Here is a 17982-nt window from a genome sequence, read left to right on the forward strand (position 1 = left end):
TCTTACTAATATAGGGCTTTGCAGTCCAGCCTGAATAAAGGGCAGCATGTAGTTGCACTGCCTCAGGAACAGAATGAACCAATGGACCAAAGTCACAATTACGGTAAGTCTGTGCTTCTCACCTGCTCTAGGGTAAGTAATTGCACCAGCCCTTTTCTTAACATGCTGGCCAGTGTATTGGGGGTGGAGGCCCAGAGTCAAGGCTTTGCCCAGTCTCCAACTCTCGCCTGCTTCCTCTACATCTACCTGCTTTGGACAGGAAGCACCAATCTGGTGGTGGTGATGCAGGTAGTCTGTGTTGAGGACTTAGGTGGCAATATATGCTCTTTTGCTCCCTTGTGTGGGCATAAGGCAGGTCACAATTCAGCACTTACTGATCATATACCAGTATAAATTACATATTTTTACAACAGTTTTATACATGCAAAACATACTATGATTTTACAAAGATATCTATGAAATCCATAAATATGCTATTCATATAGTTTAATATACTCTATATATTTTACATTACAAACAGGTTCCAATATTTAATTTTTTTATATTCTTGACAATGTGTTGGCCCTGGACTATATGTGTTATCCTCCGTATGTGGTGGTCTGAGCATCTGAGAGGGTTGCTTGTATCGTCCTGCTTTGATCCCCTAGCTTTGGCTGCAGGTTTTTCATTAGTGTTTATATACTGGGATATGCCACATAGCCTGTCAACAGCATTTTTCCAGCCTGCTAACTCACTGTGCCTGGAATTTTTAACCTGTTTTAGGACTTCAGCCTATGAAATGCTGTGTGCCTCCTGCAAGCTGATAAGAACCCATCAACTTCCAGTATATTTAAGGAGTGTTGCATTCAGAAACACATAGGCGTGGATATTTTTATTTGGTTGTTCCTTACCACAGAATCTGTTTAGATGTATGGCCTTGAGTATTATCAGTTTACCCGGTACACTCATTTTGCCCCTCCTCTATATAATTTTTCCCATTACTATGTGTATTATAATACTGTGAAGTTGAGCCAATAGTATTCCTTGGGCTGTTAGCCTGTTTGTCCTGGGCTTGATGAATTTCAGAGAAACTGCTATATTTAGGATCTGGCCAGAAGAATGGAAGGTAAATATCCTGGTATTTGTGAAGTTAAGTGTCTTGCTTTGTAATAAAGGTTGAATCTGTCCTTTTAAAACAACTTAAAGATGCTAGACTGGGACTTTTCTACTTCTGATATTCTTGTACTGGAAGATACTGCTATAAAAATGACTACTTTAACAGGAAGGTAGTGTAGGGCTTTGATCCTCATATGCCAAGGGAATCTGTGACCTGGATTTAGATTGAGGTTAGATGCTCCTCTTACGAATCTCTTGACATGCTGATGGAAAAAGAAATGACCTGGTCTGTCTGATCCAATTACCCTGTCAACACTTCAGTTACAGCTTTAGCTCTAATGTTAATCCATCATTCTGAAGAAATTGTAAAATGTGTTTGGATCTGATGTTTTTTATCTGATCACCAGTGCTTGAATTCCAATCTACACATACCCATCTATGGTAATTCAGTGTAGTATCTAAGCGTTGGCTATATTTTCCTATTTTTTAAATAAGATCCGTTGAGTGAGTCCTCTAGCAGGTTGACTTAAGGAGACCTAATCTTGCTGGCTGCTGGTGCAGCAGTGACCTTTGGTTCTGGGTCTGTTGGAAGAACTCAGGAAAGATCTGTTTATATGCTGATCTAGCCTTTGATGCCCATGAAGCCTGTGGTCATATTCTGTGTCCTGACTTTTGGAATTCTATAAATGTGGAGGCTAATCTCATTTTAGATCAAATTAAATGTCTAGTGGAGGAGGAATTGAAAAAAAAAAAATCCACAACAATAGAATATTAAATAGACGATCATATTTCCTTTTACATATTTCCTTTTTTCAAATTTTCTGACCAGTTCTAAACTCTAGATCTTTAGCTTTGAAAAGATCTTTGAAAATATTAACCAATCATAAGAGTTGAAAGTTTCATGGGGATCTTTATTAGGGGTTATTCACGGTTTACGTACAGCTGCTCAGGGCTGGCCTTTGGTGCCGATGAAACCCATGCTTGAGGTTTGTCAGTTTTGTTGGAGACATCAGACTAATCTGCAGCTGCAGAATCGGAATAATGGCTGGCTGCTGCCAATACCACTATAGCTATTGCAAACTCCCTCTTGGATGCTGCTCAGCTGCCTGCAGCTAAGCTAGCTTCTCTTGTGAACAGCCAAGGTATCCTCTAGCTACATGAAGAGCAGGAGTGAGAAGCAGAATTATCTAGTGAATTAAGCATAGAACTGAGAGAAATGGAGTGCTTCACTAGAAGATGGCATCAATCAAGAAAACTACCAGCTCACTGAGCTGCCATGAAGCAGTCTTATTTGATCTTTGGTCAAGGGAATGCCCATGTTCCCATTAGAAAAATACAACTATGCATTTTTAAATATATTCCTCCAAGCTGTACTGCAGTAGCAGCTCTTCACCAGGATTGTAGAACAGCAAATTCTAATATCTCCATTATAACATTTGCTTAACAGCTTAAAAAAAAGTGACTCATTTGACAGTTTTATCTTGAATTTGTACTATTTTCCATTAAAATAATAAGTGCAGCTTTCATAGATAAGAAACTGTTCCTCGGGAACAAAAGAAATCAGAAAAACAGGAATAAATTCATGGCAACATCGCAATTTTGCCTGAAGAGAAATCTTATTATTTTCCTTGCAAAAACTATATTTGCTGGTGGAAATGGAAATTTTTTTACTGGTGGCTAAATCATTATGAAAGTTGATAGTTTCTTGCCTCTTGGTCATGAGTCTATGCAGTTGGAGGACTATGAAACACAGCTTTACTGTCATTGAGAAGAGGACAGAGGACTCTGCAGCCTGGATGCAAACAGCAGATGTTCATGCATCAGATCTGGAGAATTATGTATCTGTTCATAATGACATGTTTTAGTGCCACAATTGAGGAGAATAGAAATCGGCCAACTGTGTGGAGGAATTGGGAAAAATAAAGCACACATTTGCAAATTGAGGGTTATGGTCCCTGTGACAACTCTCTTAATGAAAAATTAGAAGCTGTTTATAACTAAATGGATTGTTGAGCTCTGCAGTCCTAACAAGTTTAATGAGTCAGTGAGTCGAGTCTTGACCAACAGAAGGCTGCCCGTAACCAAAGACTTTTGCTGTAACCCCTTGCAGCCTTCTTGCTTCATGTAAGAACCTGCATCTGAGAGATACTACTTTAACTATTGCTTAAAAAGCAGTAAGTTACTTTCCCAAGCAGGTGAGTTTTTCCTGACTACATGCCAGCGCTATCTAAGAGATGGAAAAAATTCAGAGGTGTTAAGGAGCAGATGGGTGTGAGAGACTTGGAAGATGAAATAATTTGTCATGTCAGGGTGAAATTCCATCCAATGAAGAGGGTCTGCACTTTCTGCACAGGGCTGAACTTCACCCATTTTGAGATGCTAATTTAATTACATGAGCTGACTGGTCTCCAGCATCAATGTGTTTCTCAGGATGCAAAGGAGACCCTAGAATTTTATTTACATGATCCAATTGCTGGAAATTGATGCTAGACAAATTCAGATTGCAAATAAGGCACAGTTTTTTAACAGGGAGGGTAATTAACTATTGGAAAAACATACCAAAGGTTGAGGTAGATTCTCACTATATATAATAAATCTCTGATTATTTTTAAATCAAGATTGGATTTCTTTTTCTAAAAGAGATGCTCTAGTTAAAACAGCACTAATTCGGGGAAGTCCTATGGTGTGTGTTATGCAGGAAGTCAGATTTGATTATCACAGTGGTCCCTTCCGGCCTTGTAATCTAGGAGTCTGTTGATACAGCAAGGTATGTATGTAAGTATGTGTGTAACTTTTAAGCATGTAAGTAACCTCTTTTCAATCAATGAAACTGCTTAAGTGCTTTGTTGAACCAGGAACATGTATCTATATGCTACTTCAGTTGGCCAAGGGGAGTCACTAAAGAGTGATGCTGTTCTTTCTCTTCCCTCTCTCAGACATTTCTGGGGGCTGTATTAATTTTCTCATCAGCTTTTCCAGTTCCTTCTGGCCGAGAAGTGAGAGAGATGAAGCTCAGATCCTGAATTTGGACTTCCCCATATAACAGTTTATTGCATTACCACTGACTGTCGAACACCTAGCAAGACCTGCCAAGTTGTATCCTGCTAATGCAGTTATGTGGTACCAAATTTTAGTGTACTTTTTTTCATTGTGTAACTGATGTAAAGTTATTTTCTCCATCAAAGCTGTGTTTGACAATTCTTTCAACCACTCTGAGTAAATTGGAGGTGTTTGATTCAATTTTCTGAGTATTACTCATCGGTACTTTTTTTTTCTCAATATTCATCTATTAATTCCAGTATACAGACTTTAGGAGAGGAATAGAACTTGTATTCAAAGGCCTTTTCATATATTGCTATAGTGTTGTTGTTTTTTTAAAATGTATGCCAAGAAAAAAATTGTATGAGTCAGATTAATTGATACTTGATGATGGCTTCTCCAGCATTTATTGTAGTTAGCTAAACTTGCTTTATTTACATGTTCTGATGTCCAGTAAAATCTGTTTTGTACTGAAAAATGTCCTAAACTAGACTAAATGTATTTCTGAAGTTCTTTCATATTTCTTCCCAATCTTCTTCTGACAAGGAGATACGTCATTTCACTTTCCACTTATATTTTACTTTCATTTCTGGTGGGTATGACAAAGGATTAAATCTTTGTGTATTTCTTTCAAGATGACCTTTATTGCCAAATTTCCTAATAAATTATTCTAATGGTCACATTAGTTTATTTTCCCCCTAGTACTGCCTAATTGCTATGATACAAATGATCATAGTAGTCTACGGAAAGTGATATGGGCAGATGCTATTTTGTGTGCAAGAGACTGAAGGTACCTAGTTTGTCAGTAGACATTAAATCTGCAACCATATATATTCAAGTTAATTCTTTCTGAAAATAAAACAAAATTGCAAATCTCAATTTGAAATGAGTAACAACTGCAAAATTCTTTGCATAAAAATTAGGTTTTCACTTTTAGTTTTGCAGTTGTTACTGGAGATCCTCACATGCCATGAAATTTGGATCTGGATTTTGCTTTAAATCATATTTTTCTTAATATTTGTATTAAGGCCTCAATCGGGATCAGGGCTGGAGTTTGCTAAATGCTGCACAGATGCAAAGGTAGACATGACCCAGGCTCTCAAACCTTCTCACTCAGCTTTAATAATTAGCTACTATAATTTTTTGTCTCTGGTCACTGGGAGCTCCTTAAATCAAGACATTGTCAAAACTTCCATTGACTTCACTGAGGCCAGGATTTCACTCACTGAGACTTGATAGGTCCCAATCTAATTTAGGTCCCAATCCTGCCAATACTTATGCTCATACTTAACTCTGAGCACATCGGTAGTCCTATAGGGGTCTAACTGGGTTGTGAGATTGGCACCATAAAGATGAGCTTTTTCGATTGTGCTTACAGTGTAAAAGTACTCAAAGCACTTGCCAAAAGCCTGATGCACTGCACTATCAATGGTAGCATGCCTCCCAGCCTGGGTAGACAGATACTAGCTATGCTTGAGCTAGTGCATTAAAAATAGCAAGGTGGACATGGTGGCAGAATGAGCTAGCCACCCTAGTTCAGAATCAGGGGGTCAGGCAGGCTTGTACTTGGATGGCTTGCCTGAGCCACTGCCATGCCATACCAGCTATACTGCTATTTTTAGAGTGCTAGTGGAGAGGCACGCCTCAAGGTGCAGCGTAGACAGACCCTGTGAGTCTTTCCATTGAGTTTAATGGGCTTTGGTTGAGGCCTAAACTCCACAAATCTATCCCAACACCCAGTGGGCTCTGTATAAAACCTAACAAAGATTTTCTAGGAGCAGTGTCCTTTTTGATTTTTCCAAAGTCCTGGTCTGAGGTAGAGGGAAGATTATATATGTTTCATCTAAATGATGGTGCCTTCTAATTTTAATTTAAAATTGTGTCTCCTTAGTTTTTATTTTCTGAGTTCTTAATGTTCACTTAAAAAATAAACCACCAACCCCCCTTCAATTGTAAATGCCAGCCAGACAAGTGTTCCATTAAATCACATATAATCAACAAAATTAAATTCCATAGTCTTCATGCACTACAAGTCCTAGCATCTAAGTCTTAGGGATCACTCAAGCCTTAGAACTTTTTCTGTTACAACTGAAACAATTATTCTTGAGGTCCTAGCAGTAACCAAAGCCAAGAGGATGCTGTGACTTCATTTGTGGGTACTGTAAACAGATATAGGCAATTAGCTGGCCAGGAGAGCCGGGGCCACCACTAACAGCACAGCAGGGACTGCCAGCAAATGTATATGAGCTACATGGGCTTGGCAGAATGCCAGCATAAGGAGGCCTCATGAATATTTTCTTTTCCATTTTTTTAAAATAGCCATTATAATTGTAGCTACACATGGGCAGGACAGGGGAGGTGGGGCATGACGGTAAAAAATGCAGTTTGACATTTTTGGAAATTACAATATTGCACGTTTTGGAATATTTATACTTTGAGAAAGTTTAAAAAAAAAGTTTCACCCAGTTCTCACTGTAATTATTCAGCTATGGATTGAGGTAAAAATACCAAAGTGGAGAAACATGCTTCTAATTGGGTAGGATTGCTTGTTTAGGCAGATTGTCTAACTGTTAAATAATTCCAGACTTTTCTTGATCCTAATAAATAATCCAAATGTTTTAAATCAGGCTGAAGATGGGAGACTGTTTACAGCATGATGAACATGAACAAGAAATATGTTGTCAGATTTATAATAGTAATGAAGCTGAGCATTTAAAGGGTACAAAATGGGAGTGTTTGACATTAGGAAAGTTGACTGTATAGAGCTCTGTAAAATTCTACAACCCCTATGAAATCACCAGCAGACCAATGGAAAATATTTAAGAAACATTTGGAGAGGCTGCAATGGAAATTCATCCTATTTAAACAGGAAAAGGAGAAACTGGAGCCAATGTGGTTAAGGGGGGATGTAAAGAGTTAGCATAAGCAGAAGGCTTTTATATAGTATAAACAATCTGGAAAGGAAAAAGAGTGGGAGTCATAAAAAAGATGCAAGTTAAGAATAAAGGAGCAAAAGAACAGTGTTGAATTATAGGGAATATTTCAACGAACAATAAAGATTTCTTTTAATACATTCTATTTGCAGTAAACAGAAGGAAAAGTTATTGGCCACTAAAACTAATTGTGAATAATTCAGTACAAAAGATGAGGCAAATGGCAGATTTGTTAGACAGTTATTTATTTTACTTTACAAAGTAGAAAAAGGAATTAGAGTTGTTTAAAACTGGGAATATTTTCCAGTATGAGCAGGGAATTAGATAATACATATAGATAGAAATGACTGGGAAAAGATTAGACTGTTAGAGTCCAGGGGTTTGAATCACCACCATTGCAAAGTGCATTTCCTTGAAACAGCAGGAATTCATCTCTGGGAAAGAGTAGGTAGTGTCTGCATCCCTGCTTTCTTTTAGGTGCAGATGGTGCTCAACAAATCCCACTTTTACACCAGGTTAAGAACTGATGTAAAGAGCAATCAGAGGAAGCCACTTACACTGCACAACAAGATGTTTTATTGATCCTACAAAAGGCAGGATGGAATGAGACTACATGTTTTTCAGTGTCATCTACTGAAACCTTACCTATTAATTATTTACATATATTCAAGTAGGACACTAACAGGCCAAAGAATCCAATAAATCCTCTTGACCACACCCCCTCTCAGGCTGGCACTACCTACTTTTGCAAGTATGCTCTCAAGCTGTGCGAAGACCTCTGGGCACACCTGTGGTTGCAGGTAACTTGTGCTCTTTCCCATTCTTGAATTAACATTCTGTTGGTTAAAATGATAACACACAGCTAAATCTAACCTTGGGTCCACAGAATATATCCATGAATTCTAGAGTAATTAAAAGATCATGCAAGTGATGCGGCTTCCTTCCATCACTTCTCTTTTGTAGCCTCATTATTAGGAATTTTTTCCTGTCTTCAGCCTGAATTTTCCATTGTTTGATTTCAGCTGGTTGCACTGTCTGCCTTTCTAAGCATTGCTAACATGCCTATCACAATAGTTTCTAAGCATTCCTATAGGAGCCTCTACATGATTCTTTTCTCCATAGACCCTAAGAAATGGCCAGGGATGTTTATTTCCTCTTACTTGGTTCCCATGCTGGCAGGCTGGATTCTAGAAGTGGGAGATAGGAAGTGTGACCCTCCCCAGGGGTATCCAGGGCTGTGAGGCACCTTGCTACCACCTGCTCTTAGTGGGAGGAAGCTTCATGCCTGCAGTGGGTTGGCCCCTCTATTCCACTAGCCCTGGGAAACACAAATACTCCCCTCTGGATCTAGGTAGGCCCCTTCTTTCTACAGGTTGGCTATAGGCACACTCCAAACTCCAAACCCTCCCAGTGTCTCCGGCATGTCTAATCCCTATTCACCGAATACTCCCAGTATTCACAGAGTCATTACTCCCAAAGGAACAGTACACCCCAGATGACCAGTTACATCTCAGATCACCACTCCACTCAACTCACAGCACTTTGGTAAGTTTATAGTGAACACAAGCATAAATTTAACAAAGAGATTCAAGTGACAGCAAATGGAAGGGTTGGAAAGAAGGGTTACATTAAAATGCATTCTAGAGCCTTGAATTAATTAGCTATCCTCAAGTATGATGACATATTGCTCAGCAGCATTTTTAGCCATCCAGATTGTGATCCCTTTTTCATGAGAGGAGCCACACTGTTAGCTTGTCACCTATGTGAAGGATAAAATCTTGTCCCCTCTTCTCTCCTTTTGATGCAGATTATTGTCTCTTACTCCAGGAAGTCCCTTCTTCAGAGACTTCTTTTGGAAGTTGTGATGCGGTGTCCATCCCACACAAGGCCTGAAAGGGTTAAAGTGCCTAGACCAATTAACCTGAAAGGCTGCACTTGGGGAAGAGCCAGGGATTGAAGGACTGATTGAAGAGGAAGGTCAGCTGGACAGGAACAGAAGGGGCCTCTATAAAGCTGAGACTAGATAGGGGTTACAGAGATAGAGAGTGGGTGATTGATTGCCTGCAATTCCTGTTCTAGTAAGAGAAAGTGAAGGCAAGGCAGGAAGTAGTCTAGGTATACAGCAGTAAGGGATAGAACTATGCACACTATGACTGCTCGTTGTAGGGTCCCTGGGGTTGGAACCCAGTGTAGAGGGTGGGTCTGAGTTCCCCTACCCACCACTGGGGAAGTGGCACCGTTAGGGGCAGTGGGTCCTGTGAGACTTTGATGCATGAGATTTCCCCTGAAAGGGATAACCACAGTGACCTGGCTGGAGGGGCAAGCTGGAAAGCGGGAGCACTTGAGTCTTGAGAGAGATAGAGTGCAACTGCAGAAAGAGGGGATGGCCTGGCAGAGCTAATCCCCCAATGTGGCCACAAGGAGGCACTCCAGTGGTGAGGAGAGCACCTTGTGACAGGGTTCCTTTCATTTTATCAATTCTCAGTCTTGCACCTGTCCCAGACAATAAACAGAGCCTCTCTCCCTTTGGTGAACTATTATGTATATATCTGACCCATAAAAATCCCTGTAAAACTTTCTGCACCCCTTGTGCTTTCTGCCAGTTGGCACCAAGAGGTTCATGGGTCACAGAAAGACACTTCAGTTTACAAATTACTTTCTAGACCAGTTGTATGCATATTTTAATACAGTAATTGCCCAGATCTTTTTAGCCATCTATATTTTGTATTGGAGGATTTTATAAAAATGCTTTGCAAAAATTCAGTGAGAGAAGAACCCTTTTCTGTAAGTATGCCATCTTATGACTTACAAAAGTATACAACAAATTTTGTTTGCTTTCACTGACACCATAGTATTTTAGAGTCAGATGCTCTTTTTTTCTGGACTAGCCAGTGACAGCAGGATTATTTTCACAGGTGTGACAGAATGATTTGATCTTTTAACAATCTCTCAGTTTCTCACAAATTCATGAAGATCTAGTTTATAAGGCATAATAGCAGATAAAGAATCTGAGCCTTACAAAGAGTAGTTTTTAGTGGTGTTTTTGTATTAGTGGTGCAGATAGGTGAGCATCTAATATAGAGGATATATGAAATTAATGGAAATTTTGATCTTTCATGGAGTGACTTGTAGGACTCTTGCATTACAATATGACAACAAAGCATAGGACAAAATGGGGACTGGTGTAACACTAATGCCTCAGTCTGAAGGGTGATTTGGTCTCTGCCCTGAAGTCTGTCTTTGCATATGCTTGCACAAAACACTATGCAGACCTTGCAGCAATCCCACCAACTTGAAAGATAATCCCTGATACTGTGGCAGACAGAGAAGCAAAAAAGCCTGCCACAGTTCATCAGAGAGCAGGCACAGGTGCAACAACAGTTAGTACCGAACCTGATGACATCCAGTATGGAGACTAAGTCGTACACAGGGAGTGACTATGAAAGATGGACCTATCTGATGACCCAGATGCATTCCTGGTAACATTTGAAAGGGAGCTACAGGAGCTAGATGGGGTAAAGAAACATGGGTTCCGTAGCTCTGTGAAGAAGCTCAGGCATCTTGCATGGCCCTGAGCAAGGAACAGGCCTTGGATTATGATGTTATGAAAGCAGCCATTTTAGATTGGGTAGCACTCACTGCTCAAAAAAAAAACACCTCACTGCTCAAAAAAAAAGGGGGGGGGGCAGAATTTATGGGCTGCTTGTTGGACGAGGGGGTACAGCCCAGGGCGTATGTGATAAAGCTAACAAACTCGGCAACCTGCTGTCTGAGGCCAGATATTCGAACTGTGGGGCAAAGTATTGACCTAATAGTACTGAACGATTTCTCCAGAGCTTCCCTGAGAATACCAGAGTCTGGGTAAGGCAGCACCAGCCCAACAACCCTGGAGGCTGTGATTAAACTCTCAGAATTGTTCCTAGAAGCTACTTTTCCCAGAACAGAGGCCTGGCCAGCTCCGGGTCCAGAGCTGGGCAGCAGGAGAAGTGAACTGAAAAGCCATTATAAGAAAAGAGAGAAGGCAAAAGGAACTCTTTCAGGGAACTGGGGAGTAGTGTGTGTTATGGATGTGGAAGGCCAGGACATACAAAAAAGGGCTGCTCTGAGAAGGAATTCAGATTTGCAAAATTCTGCAGGTGGACTGGGACTCTAAGGGATGGGATAAAAAAGAAAGCACCTACCGTTGCTATTAAGATGGGAAGGAGGTGCCCAAGGAGCATTGTGGACACTTTCTCGGGATACTCATTGATCCAGCGGGATTTAGTGAAGTTCCATTGGAGGCTCTCTGGGCAGAAGGTAGAGTCAGACTGCATTAATGAGGAGACAAAACTCCATCCAATGGCAGAGGTACCCTAGAGGTAAAGGGGGAACTTAGGTGGAAGCAGTTACAGGTAGTGGAGAGGCTACCCCAACCGGTCAGAGGGGTACAGACTGGAGCCCCTTCCTGTATAGAAAGGAGGCAGGTGGCTGGAGCCCTACATGGGTAAAAAAGGGTGAATGAGGAAGAAGGGCCTGAGTCAACAGAATCAGATCACCCTCGATAGAATGATACAACCCAGGAGAAAAATAGAACTGGCCAGGAAAAAAGCGGGAGGAAAAAGAAAAGGTAGAACTAGGCTTGGGGAAGAAGAGCAGCCCACACTCAGTCCCAGAAATTGAACAGCCCTGCGAATCTGCATCACAGGAAGGGTGACAGGAGGAACCCCATTACCCAAAGGCTAGACCATGGGACTAGGAAAACCAGAGGCCTTAAGGGAAGGAGGAGAATGGGGGACAACAGCAGACCCTACCCCAACATAAGGGGGAAAGAGACAAGGAGAGTGGGCCTATAGGCTGCCCATGGTGCAAAATCTGTGGGCTGAGATTGAATTATGGGGCTATGATTTCAGAGGGTGGAGGCTGGAAGGACCCAGAAAAGGCACCCTATAAGACCACCTAGGGGCAAACAGCAATGTGAGGAGGCAAGTGCCTCCTACAAGGATGGGGTGGGAGATGGGAGGGAAATCTTGCTCTTAGGTAAGCAGGGGAGATGTGTGATAGTGCTGATACCTAATAGATAGGTCAGCACTCTGATCACTGTAGCCTTAACTAGTTTCCTCAGTCATGGCTGGCTGAGGAAATAGGGAGGAATTAGCTAGTCCAAATGGAAGCTGAGTGAGTTAAGGAACTAAGTGGCCCATCAGATGATTAGGTTTATAAAAGGTCGGAAGGAATTGTTACATGGGGCTGGGGTAAAAACAAGGCTAGCTATGCCCAGGCTGAAAAAGATCTGTTCATCAGGGCCCTGGGAGGGGAAAAAAAGGGCTGAAAATAATAGGGTCATAGGTGTCAGAAATGTTGTACTTGACTGTACAGGTGTTGGTGGAGGGGACACTAAAAGAAGAGAATCTGAGCAGTTTCTATGGTGATCAAGAATGGAGGAGAGGGGGAGCAAGTTTAGCACAGTTTGTCCCCAATCCTGACAGGAGTTTGGATGCTGCTGTAACATCAGTAATAACTTGTCACTATACTATATTATTGCTTTCTTTCTAAGCACCTCCACTTCTATCTCTGTATTTATGATAGTTCCAGGTCTGGCCTTGGAACTGCTATCACATCTCAACCAATTGTCCTCTCTTGTGGGTTCAACACTCCATGGCATGAAATCAGATGATGTTACATTACTGCCTCAGGCTTTGGGCTGGCTGCTTTTGAAACTGCAAAACAGATTTTTATGCTCAAATCTGATTTCATAGAGCCGGAACATTTTAGAAAAAAATTCCTTTCAAAATGTTTGCTCTCTGATTTTAATTTATAAAGTGGAGAAATAAACATAATCCGTCAGAACCAAACAAAATCCTCTTCAGAAATGGACCAGCTGAAGTATACACTTCCAAATCATCCCCCTCACATCAGCAAGCTTTGTCAGAGAACCCTTAACTGCTATACTCTGAGGTCCTAATGGGCTTCTCCTTTGGTCCATCACTAGTCAGCCATTGCAGTAACTGTCTCTTTTTTTGAAGCTGTTTGTGTTTCTATTCTGTTCAGGTTCTTTTACCCCTTGAGTCAACATGGTACTGGAGCACCAAATAAGATCAGATGCTTTGGCTTCCAGAACTCTGCTGTTATGATTTATAAACTCTTCTGTTATATAAACTGTCTTCCAGCAGGGATAGTGACTTTCTTCATTGGCATGTAGCTGTTTGTTGGTTTTATACAAACCATCATGAGGACATCTGTATGGTGCCTGGAGCTGCTTTCCATGACTCAAATCATGTAACTCAAATACATCATGAAAGAAACTAAGACAAGTGGTGGATATGATTCATGCCCAGTAAATCTTTTTTTAAACATCTAGAACGTCAATATTTTACCTTTCCTTAATATTTTCCATGCTGCAGATTCTCAAGTTTAAAGTTTTCCTTTCAGTAATACATAAAATGCAAGTTATGATAAGTGAAAAGAGAGAGGCAACATTTTCTTTAAAATAGACTTCTTGGTGAAGACTGGTCATCTCTTTTGTGCCTCCATCAAAGTGAGTAATCAGCAAATAGATGGTCCGGCAATTGTTCTAGCCTTAAAATCACAAAAGTTTGGATGCTTGCTGAAGACCCATATAAGAGAGATTATTTTCTTTTGTGGCAGTCCCTGAAGACGACGGAGTTCTGGGTCCTGAAGTTCTGGAATTCATACTAATTTGTCCTTTAAATGTTAGCTGATACTTCTCGCCCCACTGGTGAATGAGCCCTACCTACTAAAAATGCTAGAATAACTTCACACCTTTTGTTGGCTGTGAGGTTACAGCTCAATATGAAAGGTTGGAAAATGGAAAGGAATATTTTCCTGGAAAAGAGTGTTTGATTTGGCAAATACTTATGAAAAGATCACAGATTATAAGAAAATGGATGCAGTTATTTTTATACCATTTAGCTCTGCTTTCTATTACTGTACTACACAGACACAAGACAACCATTCCCAAGCTATCAGGAGACCCAATAAATAAATATTCTTTGGATATTATCCATGTGTACTTTCTGTTCCCATATAGGATTAGCTCTCCGCTGTGTTTCTGGATTTTTCTGATGTGGTAGCAGTTTGTGTAAATTTACACATTCTTTGTACTTTTGTTCTCCTTTGCCTAGCCTTCATTGATCCAAGCATTTGATTTTCTTCTGTTATCTCTGGAAACCAAATAAACTGTTTAAAAATATATATTTACACACAGAGAATAGCCAAAAACTTGGCTACTGTGATAGCTTCAGCCCCCTGCAGGGGGTTTGTATAGCCTGAGATTAATTTGGTGCCTTGCTTGTTACATTTCTGAAATAAGTGAGTTTCTTAGCTCCATATACAGATGCACTTAAATCCACTTATTTCTGATTCCATGCTTGTTCACAGATGATTTACAGCCTGTTCGCTACTTCCACAACAGGTGCCTGAACACTTCCCTAAAAGTGCAACTCTCTCTGACCATGGCCCAATGTTCTATTGAAATATTCTATGCCGAAGGCTGAAAATGAACTTAGAGACCATTTTGTGGGTAGTCTTTGTAACTTGGAGAGTCCTCAGGCATGCAGTTTTACTGAGAATTCTTTCATTGCCGGCAACACTCATATATTCGCCATAAAGAATATATATAAATCCTTTTTAAAATAAATATTTCAAAGTTGTGTTAGTAATATAATAGCATGCTGTTATAAAGCAATAATAAATGAGAGTATAGGAATGTCTCTCTCACATTATTTCACAGAATGCATCTTTTTAGATGGACTTGTTTTCCTCTTGTTTGAGGTGTAACGTATCCATGTGCTCCAGACAGTCACAGTTACAAGATAAATTACACAACCATCACACTTACTTGATAAATTACACAAAGACCTTGAGATGCGGCATTAGAACCCTGTTCCTTCAAATCCAAAAAGCGCAGGCTTCTACTTCTTCCTATGAAGGAGACTACCCTTGGCCCCAAATGCAGTGATTACCAAGGGAAGAGTTATTTGAAATTACCTGAACTTCCCATGTTTGTGAAGCTGGATGCTAAACCAATGTTGAAGTCCACATAGATTCTATCTACAGATCACTCCCAGCATGTACAGTACTATAGGCTCAAGGTAACTAAACGGTACTATAACCCTTCAAGATAATGTCCTTACTGCCTTGTCAGTATGTGCACGTGTGTGGGTGCTGGTTAGTAATGGTGGGGTACAAGTACAGGCTAACTCATTATCTATCCGCTAATAGAGTAAATCCTGTTAGCAAGTGGAAATTGTGCAAATAATCAGGGTAACTCTCTAAGAATGATCATTAGAGTTCTGTCTAAAATGTATTAACCTGAAGTATGTGTTATACTGGACACAACCAAAGACTAATTCTCTCCTTTATAAATACATACACGCTCACTGAGAGATGTATATGTATAAAATTGAACAGAAAGTTTTTACTGGAACTGTGAGTAAAAGAAGAACAAATCTTTCGAACACTCACTCTCTTCCTTCCTCTCTGCCCTTCACTCCCACCCTGAATTCTGTGGTTAAAAAGATGCCATTATGCCAGTTTCCAGTAAGTATGACAAACTGTTCTAATTAAGCCATTTAAAACAACAGTTTTATTGCAAACATATGTGAAACCAAATGTGTTTCTAAATTAATTTTCCATTGCTCATTTGTGCAAATTAGACAGTTTCAAATCAATGTAAATGTGATTTAGGAAAATTACAATTGCTAAGACCCACTATTTTGTGACAAGAAAATAAATTCTTATTTGAAATATGTACCTGTAATGCATGCTTAAATTAATTTTTTTTAATTCAACCATCAGAACTATTTGAACTACAGTAGTTTGTAAATATTTTAATTTAGGGAAGATGAATAACCTGTGACTTACTAAGCAGGACTTTTAAAACTAGTAAATTCTTATAAAAAAAGTTTTTAAGATTGTAATTCAATTGATCTTGCATGACACGCTGTTTAAGAACTACTTTATGTCTTCATTATAAAGTCATTTTAAGGGGTTCATTATTCAACCAGTGTTTGTGGTATTAGCTCCAGTTTGAAGTCACAATTAGTAGGAGATATCTGCAGAAACTTCTAAATTACAAATTAAAATAGCATGAAAACAAAGTAGTTGTTGGAAATATACTTTAAGAAAGTGTCTTTTTTTTAAAACACATTGCATAAAAATGAATAGAAACAATGAGCAATGCAAAAAAAGCAAAAGCTGGGCTGTGTGGGTGATGAGGTATTGCACATTCCAGAAATAAGTGTTCTGAATATTGGTGCACATGCAGAATCTATAACCGTATAATTTTTCTAAAATATGCAAAGCCCACAATCTGTATACAGTTACAGAAAATGATTCAAGTACAGCACGAGGTAAACTGTGTTAACTGAAGCAGTGTTCCAGGTCAACATGGAGGGGCAAAAAAGAGCAGACAATAACTTTGTAATTGAATGGCGAACCTGTCAGTTAACTTGATAGCACATCCCAGGCCAGCATGCTATCAGAAAATCAAAAATAAAACTGATCTAGAATATGCAAAAATCAAGTTCACAACGTAAAGTGGAGAGAAGTGGCCAGTAATTGGGATAGCAAGTACATACTTATGTAAAGACCATGTGAGGTTATGTAGCTTTCTAAATAAGTATTTAAATTCAGCCTCTATAACAGATTAAAATTTATCATCATCATCATCTGGCGTTTAGGGCAGCAATGAAACTCCTCCAACTCCTGTCTGTTTCTAGCAAGTCATTCAATGGTTCCCCAGCTGTGCCCCAGGTTTTTCAACTCAGCTTCCACAGCTCTTTGCCATGTTGTTTTCGGGCGGCCTTGTTTTCGCTTGCCTTCAGATATCCATCTTATTGCTACTCTGGTAATGGAATCAGTTTCCATCTGAAGAACATGGCCAATCCATCTCCAATGCCCCCTGGCAATGATAGTGCTCATATCTTCTTGGCTGCACTTGTCTATGGCTGCACCATAGATCTTGGTTTGAGATTGTTCTGGGCCAAAAGATACGGAGGATTTTTTTCTGAGGCAGGTTGTATGGAATGAAGACAGTTTGGACGTCATACTTTCTCATTCCCCAGCATTCTGCACTATAAAGTAATGTTGAAAGTATGCAGCTCTGATAAATCTTGAGTTTGGTTTTGGTTTTGGATTTGTATGTTGATGATTTCCAGACTATATTTAAGTTCCTGAAGGTGTTCCTGGCTTTATTGATTTTTTTGTTCTGGATGTCCTGTCTTGTTCCACCATCCTGGCTGATGGTACTGCCCAAGTACGTGAATGTTTCTACATTGGTGAGAACAATCCTTTATCCATACTAGTTATGGCAATAGTAAAGGTCATGATATCTGTCTTATTGTGGTTGATTTTCAATCCAATTTTGCTGGCTGAATGCATTGAGTCGAGTTGTTTTTTCTTGTATGTGGTGTTGGGTATGTGATAGGAAAGCGAGATCATCTGCAAAGTCCAGGCCTTCAAGGGATGAGAAGGGTGTCCATTTAATGCCTCTTCGCATGTATTCTGTTGAACGCTGCATTACCCAGTCGATGGCAATATTGAAGAGGATTGAAGACATGACACACCGCTGACATACCTGTTTTGACTTCAAAACTGAGCTCACTGTGATCAACACTGCATGTGAAGTTGAAATAAAAGCTTTTGATTGTGTTGCTTATACGGACAGGGATTCCATATGTCCACAGAATGAGCCATCAGCTGGTCCTGTGAATGCTATCAAAAGCCTTCTTAAAGTCTATGAAATGTATGTAGAGTTGCCGTTGCCATTCTAAGCACTGTTCTATTATGTTTCGTAGAGTGAAGATATGGTCTGTGCATCTACGCCCTTTCTGAAAACCAGCTTGCTCTTTTCTGAGACTGCTATTAACTACCTCTGATATATGATGGACTATGATCTTACACCATACTTGGTTTG

At 39.9% G+C, this 17982-nt stretch overlaps 1 long non-coding RNA gene across 2 annotated transcripts in view; it reads left to right on the forward strand.

Annotated features, from left to right (window-relative positions):
• Positions 1-4825, forward strand: part of LOC123373216 — a 34712-nt gene extending 29887 nt beyond the window's left edge. For both annotated transcript variants that reach the window (XR_006580619.1, XR_006580620.1), the window contains 2 exons: positions 15-103; positions 4032-4825. This is a non-coding gene — a long non-coding RNA (uncharacterized LOC123373216). The remainder of the gene's footprint in view (positions 1-14; positions 104-4031) is intronic.
• Positions 4826-17982: the final 13157 nt, after the last annotated feature.

Source organism: Mauremys mutica, chromosome 6, assembly GCF_020497125.1.
Source record: "Mauremys mutica isolate MM-2020 ecotype Southern chromosome 6, ASM2049712v1, whole genome shotgun sequence".
Taxonomy (NCBI): Eukaryota; Metazoa; Chordata; order Testudines; family Geoemydidae; genus Mauremys; species Mauremys mutica.